At 37.5% G+C, this 13118-nt stretch overlaps 1 protein-coding gene across 6 annotated transcripts in view; it reads right to left on the reverse strand.

Annotated features, from left to right (window-relative positions):
- Window positions 1-13118, reverse strand: part of LOC123517165 (fat-like cadherin-related tumor suppressor homolog) — a gene marked incomplete at its 5' end in the record, with an annotated part of 296558 nt that overhangs the window by 66421 nt on the left and 217019 nt on the right.

The following is a 13118-nucleotide window of genomic DNA, read 5'->3' on the forward strand; positions in this document are numbered from 1 at the left end:
ATGTGAACAACAACATCAAAAATAGAGAAAGTATTGAAAGTTTAGAAGTAAATGGAGTATGCAGTGAAGATCCCAGGAAATGGCAGAGGCTATGAATGGATGCTTTCGGAAGGTATTCACAAAGGAGACTGCTTTTGACAAACCACTGGTAATGGAACAGAAAGGGATTATGAAGGAGTTTCAAGTAACTGTGGAGGAGATCAAGAATATGATGGGGAGTTTAGAAGTGAGAAAAGCTGTGGGACCTGATGGGGTATCAGGATGGATTTTAAGAGAATGCAGGAGCAACTGGCAGAAAAAGTTTGTGAAGTAATTGATGCCTCATTAAGGGAAGGTGTAGTGCCCCAAGACTGGAAAAGAGCTAACATTGTCCCAATCTATAAATCAGGTAACAAGAGAGACCCATTGAACTATAGACCAGTGTCACTTACAAGTGTGGTAGCTAAGATGTGTGAGAGGGTGGTGAAGAATAGATGGACAGACTTCTTGGAGAAAATGACATACTTTGTGAGTGTCAATTTGGTTTTAGAAAAGGGCGTTCATGCACGACAAACCTGATATGTTACTATTCGAGGGTGATAGATGTAATACAGGAAAGAGATGGTTGGGCTGATGGAATATATCTGGATTTAAAAAAGGCCTTTGATAAGGTACCACACCGGAGACTGATCTGGAAACTTGAAATGGTAGGAGGAGTGCATGGCAGTTTACTAAAATGGATGGAAGACTTTTGGTAGGAAGAGAAATGAGAACAATAATTAAGGACAGACCATCAGAATGGGGCTTGGTGGAGAGTGGAGTTCCACAGGGATCAGTGTTGGCACCAGTAATGTTCGCGGTCTACATAAATGACATGGTGGATGGGGTGTCCAGTTATGTGAGCCTATTTGCAGACGATGCAAAATTGTTAAGAAAAGTGAGATGTGACAAAGATTGCGAACTACTCCAGGAAGACTTGGACAGAATATGGAAATGGAGCTGTACATGGCAAATGGAGTTCAACACGACAAAATGCAAGAAAATAGAGTTTGGCAAGAGTGAAAGAAGAATCAGGAGTATGTACAAGATAGGAAATGAAGACATAAAACCAGTCATGAAGAAAAGACCTTGGGGTGACAATTACCAATGACCTATCGCCAGAGAGACATATAAACAAAATAATTGGAGAAGTATTGAACTTATTGAGGAACATAAGAGTGGCGTCAGATATTTAGATGAAGAAATGATGAAGAAAATAATTACTGCAATGATAAGACCGAGGCTTGAATATGCAACAATACAGTGGGCTCGAACTTAAAGAAACACATAAGGAAACTAGAGAAAGTACAGAGGGCTGCAACAAAATGGTGCCTGACTTAAGAGATTTGACTTATGAAGACAGACTGAAAAGAATGCAACTTCCGACCCTGGAAAACAGAAGAGAAAGGGGAGACCTGATAGCAATATACAGAGTGATGATTGGCATGGAAAAATGGATAGGGAAGATCTGTGTATGTGGAATGAAAGAATGTCGAGAGGGCATGGGAAAAACTAAAATGGCCACTTATAGGAGAGATGTGAAAAATATAGCTTCCTCATAGAAGGGTGGAAGCATGGAATAGTTTAGACGTGGAAGTGGTCACCGCAAGGAATATTCATGATTTTAAGAAAAAGCTGGACATTAGTAGATATGGAGACGGGACAGCACGAGCATAGCTCTTACAATTAGGTAAATACAATTAGGTAAAATAAATACACACACACACACACACGCCCCGTAGCTCAGTGGTTAGAGCGCTGGCTTCACAAGCCAGAGGACCGGGGTTCGATTCCCCGGCCGGGTGGAGATATTTGAGTGTGTCTCCTTTCACGTAGCCCTGTTCACCTAGCAGTGAGTAGGTACGGGATGTAAATCGAGGAGTTGTGATCTTGTTGTCCTGGTGTGTGGTGTGTGCCTGGTCTCAGGCCTATCCGAAGATCAGAAATAATGAGCTCTGAGCTCGCTCCGTAGGGTAACGTCTGGCTGTCTTGTCAGAGACTGCAGCATATCAAACAGTGAAACAGTGAAACACACTTGTAACTGAGGTGAGGGAGAGGAATGATGTAAGAACCGAGGAGGAAAAGACTAAGTTTTTTGGGAGGATAAGAAATGGGAGGCTGAAGAAGTGGTGGATAAAACAGATGGAATAGACATTACACTGACAGAAACATCGAAGAAAGAGACTAGGAATGGAATTCAAGTGACTTACATGAATATAGATGGATTTCTGTCTAAGAGGCTAGAATGTATGGATTACCTAAGAAACAATGAACCAGACATAATGTGTGTGGTGGAAACAAAGTTAAGGCCCGAAATAAAGCTAGATTGGTTTGTTGTAAAACACTACAAAGTATGGAGAAATGATAGAAAAAATAAAAGAAGTGGTGGTATAATGGTTCTTACTAAGGAAGATCTGATAGTGAAGGAGGTGAACTATAGTAAGGGAAATGAAGAAATGACAAGTATGCTTATAACAGATGGTAAGAGAGACATTAATATTATAACAGTATACATACCACCCAGAACCAGTGCTTGGAACTATGAACAATATCAAATGGTGATGAGCAATACTCTGGACAGAATGAAGCAGGAATTCACCAGAAAGGACAGAGTGATGATAGTTGGGGACTTTAATTGTAAGGAAATAATGTGGGAAGACTATGAAGCGGTAAACGGTGGAGAGTGGGCAGAGGAATTGTTAAACGTAGCAACAAATAACTTGATGACACAGTGGGTGAGATCACCAACAAGGTGCAGGGGACAAGATGTTGCAGCAAGGTTGGATTTGGTATTTACCAGGGCATCTCTAAAAGAAGAAATTGAACATGAATGTCCCTTGGGAAAAGCAATCATGATGTCCTAAGCTTTGAGCTGGATACGGAATTAAGCACAGATAAGATTGTGGAACACAGGAGGAAAAATTAAATTATACTAGAGCAAATTATAACCATATAAGGGAGTTCTTTAATGAAATTGACTGGACTGTGGTATACCAGGAAGGAGATATGCAATTGAAATACGATAAATTTATGGATTTATATAACTCTGCTGTGAAGAGTTTGTGCCATATCACAGAAAGAGGACTTTAAATAATAAACAGTGGTTTAATAGAAATTGTGAAGAAGCAAAAAGAACAAAGAAAAGGCATGGAAGAAACTTAAGAAAACAGTGATGTATTATCAAGAGAAGTTTACAAAACAGCAAGGAATAGATATGTTGAAGTAAGGAGAACAGCACAAAAGGAATATGAACAGAGGGTGGTGGAAAACTGTGATAGTGACCCAAAATGTTTTACAAATTCATAAATGGAAAACTAAATAAAAGGGAGGCAATAGAAAAGGTAAAAATGGGAAGAAGTATATGAGGATGCTAGAGATATAGCTGAAATTTTGAACGACAACTTTTGCAAAGTGTTTACAAAGGAGGAGCATTTTATGGGAGAAGGCCAATGGAAATAAAGCAAATGCAGGACATCATGGTTACTAAAGAAGATGTAAGGAAAATTATAAGCAATCTGGATATTAATAAATCAATGGGGCCTGATGGCATATCTGGGAGGTTGCTAAAGAATGTAAGGATCAATTGTTGAACCCTGTATTTGATATTGTGGAAACCTCCATACGAACAGGAATAGTCCCAAAAGAGTGGAAAAGAGCTGACATTGTGCCTATATATAAGAATGGTAGTAGAATGGAACCGTTAAATTACAGACCAGTATCGTTGACTAGTATATTGTGCAAGGTATGTGAAGAAGTAATTAAAGCTAAGTGGAGTGAGTATCTAGAAAGTGAAAACATTCTGAGTGAAAGGCAGTTTGGTTTCAGAAAAGGAAGATCGTGTGATCCAATTTATTATGTTTTTATTCAAGAGTGACTGACATACTACAACATAGAGAGGGATGGGTGGATGCTATCTACCTGGACTTGAGAAAGGCCTTTGATAAAGTGCCACACAATAGACTGATGTGGAAACTAAAGAAAATTGGAGGAGTAAGTGATAAACTAGCAAAATGGATGGAAAATTACTTAGTGGGAAGAGAAATGAGAACAGTGGTGAAGGAAGGAAGTCCGAGTGGAAGAAGGTAACCAGTGGAGTTCCACAAGGGTCAGTGCTTGGTCCCATCATGTTTTTGATTTATGTTAATGATATGCCATTAGGAATTGACAGTTACATGAATATGTTTGCGGACGATACCAAAATTATGGAGAGTAAAAAATGTGGAAGATTGTAACAAGCTACAGGAAGATCTTGACAAAATATATGAGTGGAGTAAAGAGTGGCAGATGGAATTCAATATAAACAAGAGCCATGGTATGAAAATGGGAAGAAATAGATACAGACCAAACAGGGATTACAGGCTGGGTGCTGAGAAGATTGAAGAGACCAATGAGGAGAAAGACTTACGAGTAACCGTGCAAAACACTCTGTCACTGGAGAAACACATTAACAAGATATTTTGGAAAACATATAACATGCTCCAAAATATTGGCCTTGCATTCCACTACCTAGATGAAGGAAGATATTATGCACCTTAATAAGACCCCAGTTAGAATATGCAGCTTGCGTCTGGTCACCGCACATAAAGAAAAATGTGAAGAAGGTGGAAAGGGTACAGAGGCTGGCAACAAGGATGGTACCAGGACTCAGGGAGCTAGACTATGAGGAAAGACTGAGGAAGCTGGGGCTGACCACACTAGAAGAGAGAAAAACAAGAGGAGACATGATAACTATGTATAAATTGGTGAACAAGATTGACATACTGGACAGAGAATTGATAAAGGTGACCGCAGGTAATTACCTCCGAGGACATGGAAAAAAACTAATAAAGGACATCTGTCTAAATGACGTGAGAAAGTACAGTTTCCCGCATCGTAGTATTGATAAGTGGAATAAACTGAGCAGTGATGTTGTTGATGCGGTGTGTGTCAATCAGATGAAAGAGAGATATGACTGGAGTGTACAAGGAGACAAGACACAGAGAGCTTAGCTCGGGCCCTGTAATACACAAATAGGTATATACAAATAGGTAAATACACACACACACACACAGCTCCCATGGAAAGCACTTCAGCAGGCATTGGAGCCTGACCTATACATATGTGCAGGGTGATAGGGGGCCATAGGGTTTTCCTGTCTCCATAATAAATATGATTTTGGATACTGTATAGATGAAAAAATGGAGAGAGAGATGGAACTGGGTGGCGCAGCTAGACGTATGACACCAAAACAAATGCCATGTTGTGAAAATCAGATATTTACTTAAACACCTGTTGGACTGAGGAGATTGACTGAGGATAATATGGATAAGGACTTTTCTGGATTTAGAGATGAAAGAGACAACATGAGGAGGTTGATAAATGTAGAAAGAGAGTTAAGGTACATGAAGGAAGTGATGTTGAGTGTAATGGACAAGCAGGACAGACTGATAACGGAAAACACAGAGCTCAGATTGATATTAGTGTAATGTGAGAAAGTCAGTGTAATAAATCAGGGATTGAAGGATGAGATACAGGAGATAAAGAAACAAAATGATATGCTAAAGGCCACATGTCGTGACTATGAAGACTCCTTAAGGAGCCTACAGAAAAAAATACAGGATGGGATCAAAGATAAAGTAGAAAAAGGAATGGGTGAGAACAAGCTGGAGGAATTACGAAATGCATGGAAACAGGAACAGGAAGAGGAAAAAGTAAAATTTTCAGAGGTAGTAAAGAGACAAATTGAAAAGAAACAAAAGATGCTATTATACACGTAATTAAGGAGAAAGAAGATCTAGTGAGAGACACAGTAGATAAGAGGAAATGTTTCTTGATAAAAAAAAAAAAAAAAAAAAAAATCCAAACAAGTTCATGAGAGAGCGTGAAGAGAGAGAATTGGCTGAAACTATTATCAAACAGATCAGGACAGCACACAGGAGTTGGATGAGGAAGTGGAGAAAGTGATTAGGTAGGGAAGATTTAGTGAGGGGGGTAGGAGACCAATGAAAGTGAGAATGAGATCGCAGGTGGCGGTGGAGGAAATTATGAAAAGGATAGGAAACCTGGCCGATGATATTGAACATAAAGATATACGGATAAAAAAAGAGATATGAACATAGAGGAGAGGAAAAAGAGAAAGTGCTAAGAAATGAAGCTTAAAGAGAGAGAGAGAGAGAGAGAGAGAGAGAGAGAGAGAGAGAGAGAGAGAGAGAGAGAGAGAGAGAGAGAGAGAAGAGAGAGAGAGAGAGAGAGAGAGAGAGAGAGAGAGAGAGAGAGAGAGAGAGAGAGAGAGAGAGAGAGAGAGAAAGAGAGAGAGAGAGAGAGAAAAAAATTTCTACTGGAGGGTTTTAGGTATGAGACTAAAGAAGTGGTATCTACAGAAGAAGGAGGAGGTCATGGAGGAGGCAAGAAATTAAGAGTGACTTATAGTAATATAGATGGGTTGTTATCCAGCATGTTGGAGGTTAGGGATTATTTGAAAGGGGGAAAAGCCGGATGTAATGTTCATTGTTGAAACAAAACTAAGAGCGGAGATCCATGTTAACTTTAAAGTGGAGGGATATAATACCTCGAGAAGAGACAGGAAAGGTAAAGGGGGAGGAGGAGTGCTAATAGTGGTTCGTGATAATATACGTGTAGAGGATGTGTAATATGGTGAGGTTATGGTGGAAGTAATGGGAGTAACAATCAAAATAGAAAAATTGAAAAAAAGAAAAATCATAGTTACATATGTGCCACCTAAGACAAAAACATGGGGAACTCAAGAACATAAAGATATGCAGAGAAGTGATTAAGTGCTTAGATAAAATGATAAGAAGAGATGAAAAAATACTATTAGTTGGAGAATTTAACTGTAAAAAAACAATAAACTGGAGAGAGATGGAAGTAATGGATAATGCTGGACAGTGGAGTGAGGAGGTGTTACAGATAACTATAGTAAATACAATGGATTAGTGGGTGGAGGAGTCAACAAGGTACAGGGGGAAGAAGAACCTTGATCTTGACCTAGCATTCACAAAGAAGCCAGAGCCCCCTTCCCACATATAATACCTTAGTCCAATGGAAAGAAGTGATCATGTGACATTAGAGCTGGAAATACATGAGAAGGAGGGGATAAGATACAAAGATGACTACAAAATGGAGATTAAACTATGCAAGAGGATATTTTGAAAAATAAAGGAAATGTTTATGCTGATATTGAATGGAGAAACATTATGTACGGAAGGACAATACAAGGGAAATATGAAATATTCATACCGAAATATAACAAAAAAGTAAAGAAATACATACCTTTTTATAGAGTTAAGAAAAATATACACACTTGGTACAAAGCTAGATGCACAGAAGCTAAAAAGGCAAAAGATAAAGCTTGGAAGAAACTCATAAAACAGAAATGACAATAACAGACAGCAGTTTAAGGATGCGAGAAATTAATATATTAGAGTAAGGAGAGAGGAAGAAAGAAACTTTTCTACAAATTTATAAATGGTAAAATGGAAAAGGAAAGAATAGAAAAAACAATTAAAGGAGGGAGGACACACCAAACAGAAAAGGAAATGTGTGAAATAATAAAAGAGAGCTTCAAAACTGTGTTCACTGAAGGAGAGGATTTTACAGAAAAAAAATAGGACATTGCATTGCCAAGGATTACAGGAAATCAGAGTTCACAAAGGGGATATTGGAAGATTATTAAACAATTTGGATGTCAGAAAAGCAATGGAGCTGGATGGTGTATCAGGCTGGATGCTAAAAGAATGTAAAGAGCAACTGTTGGATCCAATTTTGGAAATAATTACAAGTTCACTAAATGAAGGGAAAGTTCTACTAAAATAGTAGTGAGCCAATGTAAAATCGATATTTAAAGGAGGAGAGGCAACTGAGCCATTAAATTTCAGACCGGTGTCACTTACAAGTGTTATGGAGAAGTTATGTGAAATAATTATTATCAAAGAAAATGGGTTAAACATGTGGAAGAAGAACAAGTCATATCAAACAGACAATTTGGGTTCAGGACAGGACGGTCATGTGTGTCGAACTTACTAAGTTTCAACTCGAGAGTACTAGAAGGACTGGAAAACAGAAATGGATAGGTGGATACAGTATACCTGGACATAAAAAAGGCTTTTGATAAAGTCCCTCAAGAAAGACTACTTTGGAAACTAGAGAACATAGGAGGACTGCAAGGAACTTTGTTAGAATGGACAAGGGATTACTTGAAGGAAAGGGAGATGAGAAGTGTGATCAGATATAGTATATACTTATCTTGGGGTAAAATAACAAGTGGAGTGCTATAAGGGTCAATGTTAGCCCCCATTATGTTTCAGATTTATGTAAATAACATTCAAAATGGGGTAAACAGCTGTATTAATATATTTGCTGATGATGCAAAGCTGCTAAGTGTAATAAAAACCGGGGAGGACTGTTTGCTATTACGAGAAGATAGAAACAAAATCTATGAGTGGAGTAAGAAGTGGATATTGGAGTTCAATGTTGAGAAATGTCATGTTATGGAACCAGGAAAGAGCAAAATAAGACCGGTATGAAACTATCTGATGGGAGAGGAACAAACAATAAAGACTAAAGAGGGAAAACATCTAGGAGTGATTATACAGGAAAATCTGAACGCTGAAAAACACATAAGCAAGATATTTGGATTATTTTATATAATATTGACTAATATAAGAGTGGCACTTCAATTCATGGACAAAGATATGCTAGAAAAAAAAAAAAAAAAAAAAAAAAAAAAAAAAAAGTATGTCCAAAACTGGAACATGTAGCTATGATGTGGTCTCCAACTCTAAAAAATGATATAAGATGATTAGAATGGATATAGAAAATTGTTACAAAGATGGTAACAGAACTAAAGGAACTAAAATATGAAGAAAGGCTGATGGAAATGGGACTACCAACCTTACAAGATAGAAGAGAATGAGAAGACCTAATAACAATGTACAAGATAGTCAATGACATTGAAAAGATAGACAAGGACGACCTGGTGCTGGTGACAGAAGAAGATAGGACAAAAGGACATGTAAAGAAGATCAGGATGTGGCAGTGTGTGAAGGATATTGAAAAATACAGTTTTCCACATAGAATGGTGGAAAGCACTGAGTGATTAAGTTGTTACAGCATATAATGTGCATAACTTTAAAGAAAAATTGAATAAATGAAGATATGGAGAAAAAACACTATGAGCCCCACTTGAACCCTGTACAATACAACTAGGTAAATACACAAACTCACACACATAGACAAGAGTCATACACACTGTAGTGTAGTGGTCAGTACACTCAGCTCACAACTGAAAAGATCTGAGTCAAGATTGAGTCCTAGCTGTGGCAAGCCAAATGGGGAATTTTCTTAATCAATATGTAGGTCTTATCTACCAACTAAGATGTAGGTATAGTATGTAAGAAGAGAGGTTGTGACCTTGATGTCTTAATCTCAGTGCATAGCGTGTGAATGATCTCAATCCTACTCAAAGATCAGTTACTACAAGCTCTGAGCTCCTTCCATTAATGAATGACTAGCTGAATAACTGGCAGACAATTACAGGTGAGTGACTCGAACACACACACACACACACACAAAGGACTAAAGAAACTTACATATGAGCGAAATGTAATGTATTCCAACATAAATGGAGTGATATCGGGATTTTAGAACTCAACGATTACTTGAGGGACAAGAACCCAGATATTGTGGGTCTTACTGAAACAAAACTGAGAGAGGGAGAAGACCTGATGAAGGTTGGAGAAGGGAAATATAACGTTTGGAAAAGAAATAGAGTAGGTAAGATGGGAGGAGGAGTGATGTTGCTGGTTAAAAAGATATAAAGGTGGATCAAGTGAAAAAGGTATGGGAAAGGCAGAAGTGCTAAAGATCAGAGCAGAAACTAATGAAGGAAAAAGAGGCACTACATAGTGGTGTACGTACCACCTAAGACAAATGCATGGTCAGTACAGGAATATGAAGAAATGATAAGTGATACAGGAACATGTCTGGAAGAAATGTTGGGTGGCTGTGAACGAACTATAATGATGGGAGATTTTAATTGTAAAGAGGTGTGTTGGGAGGACTGGTCAATGGAAGGATCAGAGACAACATGGGAAATACACTATTGACACTGGCAATGGAAAATGTGTTAACTCAGTGGGTCAAAGAAGATACTAGGTTTGGAGGAGAGGGAGCATCGTCAAGACTGGACTTGGTCTTTAGTACAGAGCCAATGGTCATTGAGGAGATGAGGGTGGAGTGCCCTTTAGCAAAGAGTGATCATGCAGTTTTGGAGTTCAAGGTGATAGACGAAGAGAAATCTAGAAGAAATGAAGAATATAAAGTGGAAAATGGAATTATGCCAAGACAGATTTTGGAAACCTAAAGAAATTCTTTCAAGAGACAAATTGGATGAAATTCAAGAGTGCTAAGGGAGCAAATGAAAAGTGGAAGGAATTTATAAAAATATACAAAGAAGGTGAGAAAAAATTTGTACCAATAAGACAACATAGAGAAGTTGGAAAGCAGGACTGGTTTAACGATAGATGTGAAAAGGCTAGAACAAGAAAAGAGGATGCATGGAAGAGGTGGAGAAGGAAAAGACGGATTAAGCAGTGGGAAAGTTACAAAAGAGCAAGAAATGAATATGTGTTGATTAGAAGAGAAGAAAGAAAGAAACAAGAAAAGGATATAATTGATAAATGTAAAGACCAACCAAGGCTTTTTTACAGACATGTGAACAACAACATCAAAAATAGAGAAAGTATTGAAAGTTTAGAAGTAAATGGAGTATACAGTGAAGATCCCAGGAAATGGCAGAGGCTATGAATGGATGCTTTCGGAAGGTATTCACAAAGGAGACTGCTTTTGACAAACCACTGGTAATGGAACAGAAAGGGATTATGAAGGAGTTTCAAGTAACGGTGGAGGAGATCAAGAACATGATGGGGAGTTTAGAAGTGAGAAAAGCTGTGGGACCTGATGGGGTATCAGGATGGATTTTAAGAGAATGCAGGAGCAATTGGCAGAAAAAGTTTGTGAAGTAATTGATGCCTCATTAAGGGAAGGTGTAGTGCCCCAAGACTGGAAAAGAGCTAACATTGTCCCAATCTATAAATCAGGTAACAAGAGAGACCCATTGAACTATAGACCAGTGTCACTTACAAGTGTGGTAGCTAAGATGTGTGAGAGGGTGGTGAAGACTAGATGGACAGACTTCTTGGAGAAAATGACATACTTTGTGAGTGTCAATTTGGTTTTAGGAAAGGGCGTTCATGCACGACAAACCTGATATGTTACTATTCGAGGGTGATAGATGTAATACAGGAAAGAGATGGTTGGGCTGATGGAATATATCTGGATTTAAAAAAGGCCTTTGATAAGGTACCACACCAGAGACTGATCTGGAAACTTGAAATGGTAGGAGGAGTGCATGGCAGTTTACTAAAATGGATGGAAGACTTTTGGTAGGAAGAGAAATGAGAACAATAATTAAGGACAGACCATCAGAATGGGGATTGGTGGAGAGTGGAGTTCCACAGGGATCAGTGTTGGCACCAGTAATGTTCGCAGTCTACATAAATGACATGGTGGATGGGGTGTCCAGTTATGTGAGCCTATTTGCAGACGATGCAAAATTGTTAAGAAAAGTGAGATGTGACAAAGATTGCGAACTACTCCAGGAAGACTTGGACAGAATATGGAAATGGAGCTGTACATGGCAAATGGAGTTCAACACGACAAAATGCAAGAAAATAGAGTTTGGCAAGAGTGAAAGAAGAATCAGGAGTATGTACAAGATAGGAAATGAAGACATAAAACCAGTCATGAAGAAAAGACCTTGGGGTGACAATTACCAATGACCTATCGCCAGAGAGACATATAAACAAAATAATTGGAGAAGTATTGAACTTATTGAGGAACATAAGAGTGGCGTCAGATATCTAGATGAAGAAATGATGAAGAAAATAATTACTGCAATGATAAGACCGAGGCTTGAATATGCAACAATACAGTGGGCTCGAACTTAAAGAAACACATAAGGAAACTAGAGAAAGTACAGAGGGCTGCAACGAAAATGGTGCCTGACTTAAGAGATTTGACTTATGAAGACAGACTGAAAAGAATGCAACTTCCAACCCTGGAAAACAGAAGAGAAAGGGGAGACCTGATAGCAATATACAGAGTGATGATTGGCATGGAAAAATGGATAGGGAAGATCTGTGTATGTGGAATGGAAGAATGTCGAGAGGGCATGGGAAAAACTAAAATGGCCACTTATAGGAGAGATGTGAAAAATATAGCTTCCTCATAGAAGGGTGGAAGCATGGAATAGTTTAGACGTGGAAGTGGTCAACGCAAGGAATATTCATGATTTTAAGAAAAAGCTGGACATTAGTAGATATGGAGACGGGACAACACGAGCATAGCTCTTTTCCCGTATGTTACAATTAGGTAAATACAATTAGGTAAATACACACACACAATCTATATGCACATACATCTATACATATGAACATATGAAAAAAAATACACATGTAAATCCATATATTCACATATCAGTAGATATCTGCCTACATACATAAATAGAAGTCTAAATATTTTATATTATGAAAAAAAAAAAAACTATTAACTAAGGATATAGAAGTAACATATATACCTACATGTAATTAAGTCCTTAACTTCAACAAAAAATATATATCTATAAATATGAGTGTTTATAAAACCTCAGATTCTATAGAAAATGTAAACAGCAAAAAACTGTTGAAATTAAACATACAGTACAAATTAATAAAAATGTAAAATTAGTAAAATGTTGGGATGATAAAACTTTTAGAATGTAAAGAATTGTTTTTTTTTTTTTGCTTTTTTGAGTGACCTTCATAAAAAAAAATTATAAACAAAACATTAAGTCATCATAGAAGGTAATATACTTAATGTTGATCACAACTGTAGTTGTTTATTTTTTTCTTTACTATTTTCATTGTTAAAAAATATGATATACATACAATATATATATATTTTACATTTTCATTGTTAGAAAAATGATATACACATATATATATATATATATATATATATATATATATATATATATATATATATATATATATATATATATATAT

The sequence above is a fragment of the Portunus trituberculatus genome, chromosome 41, assembly GCF_017591435.1.
Source record: "Portunus trituberculatus isolate SZX2019 chromosome 41, ASM1759143v1, whole genome shotgun sequence".
Classification (NCBI taxonomy): domain Eukaryota; kingdom Metazoa; phylum Arthropoda; class Malacostraca; order Decapoda; family Portunidae; genus Portunus; species Portunus trituberculatus.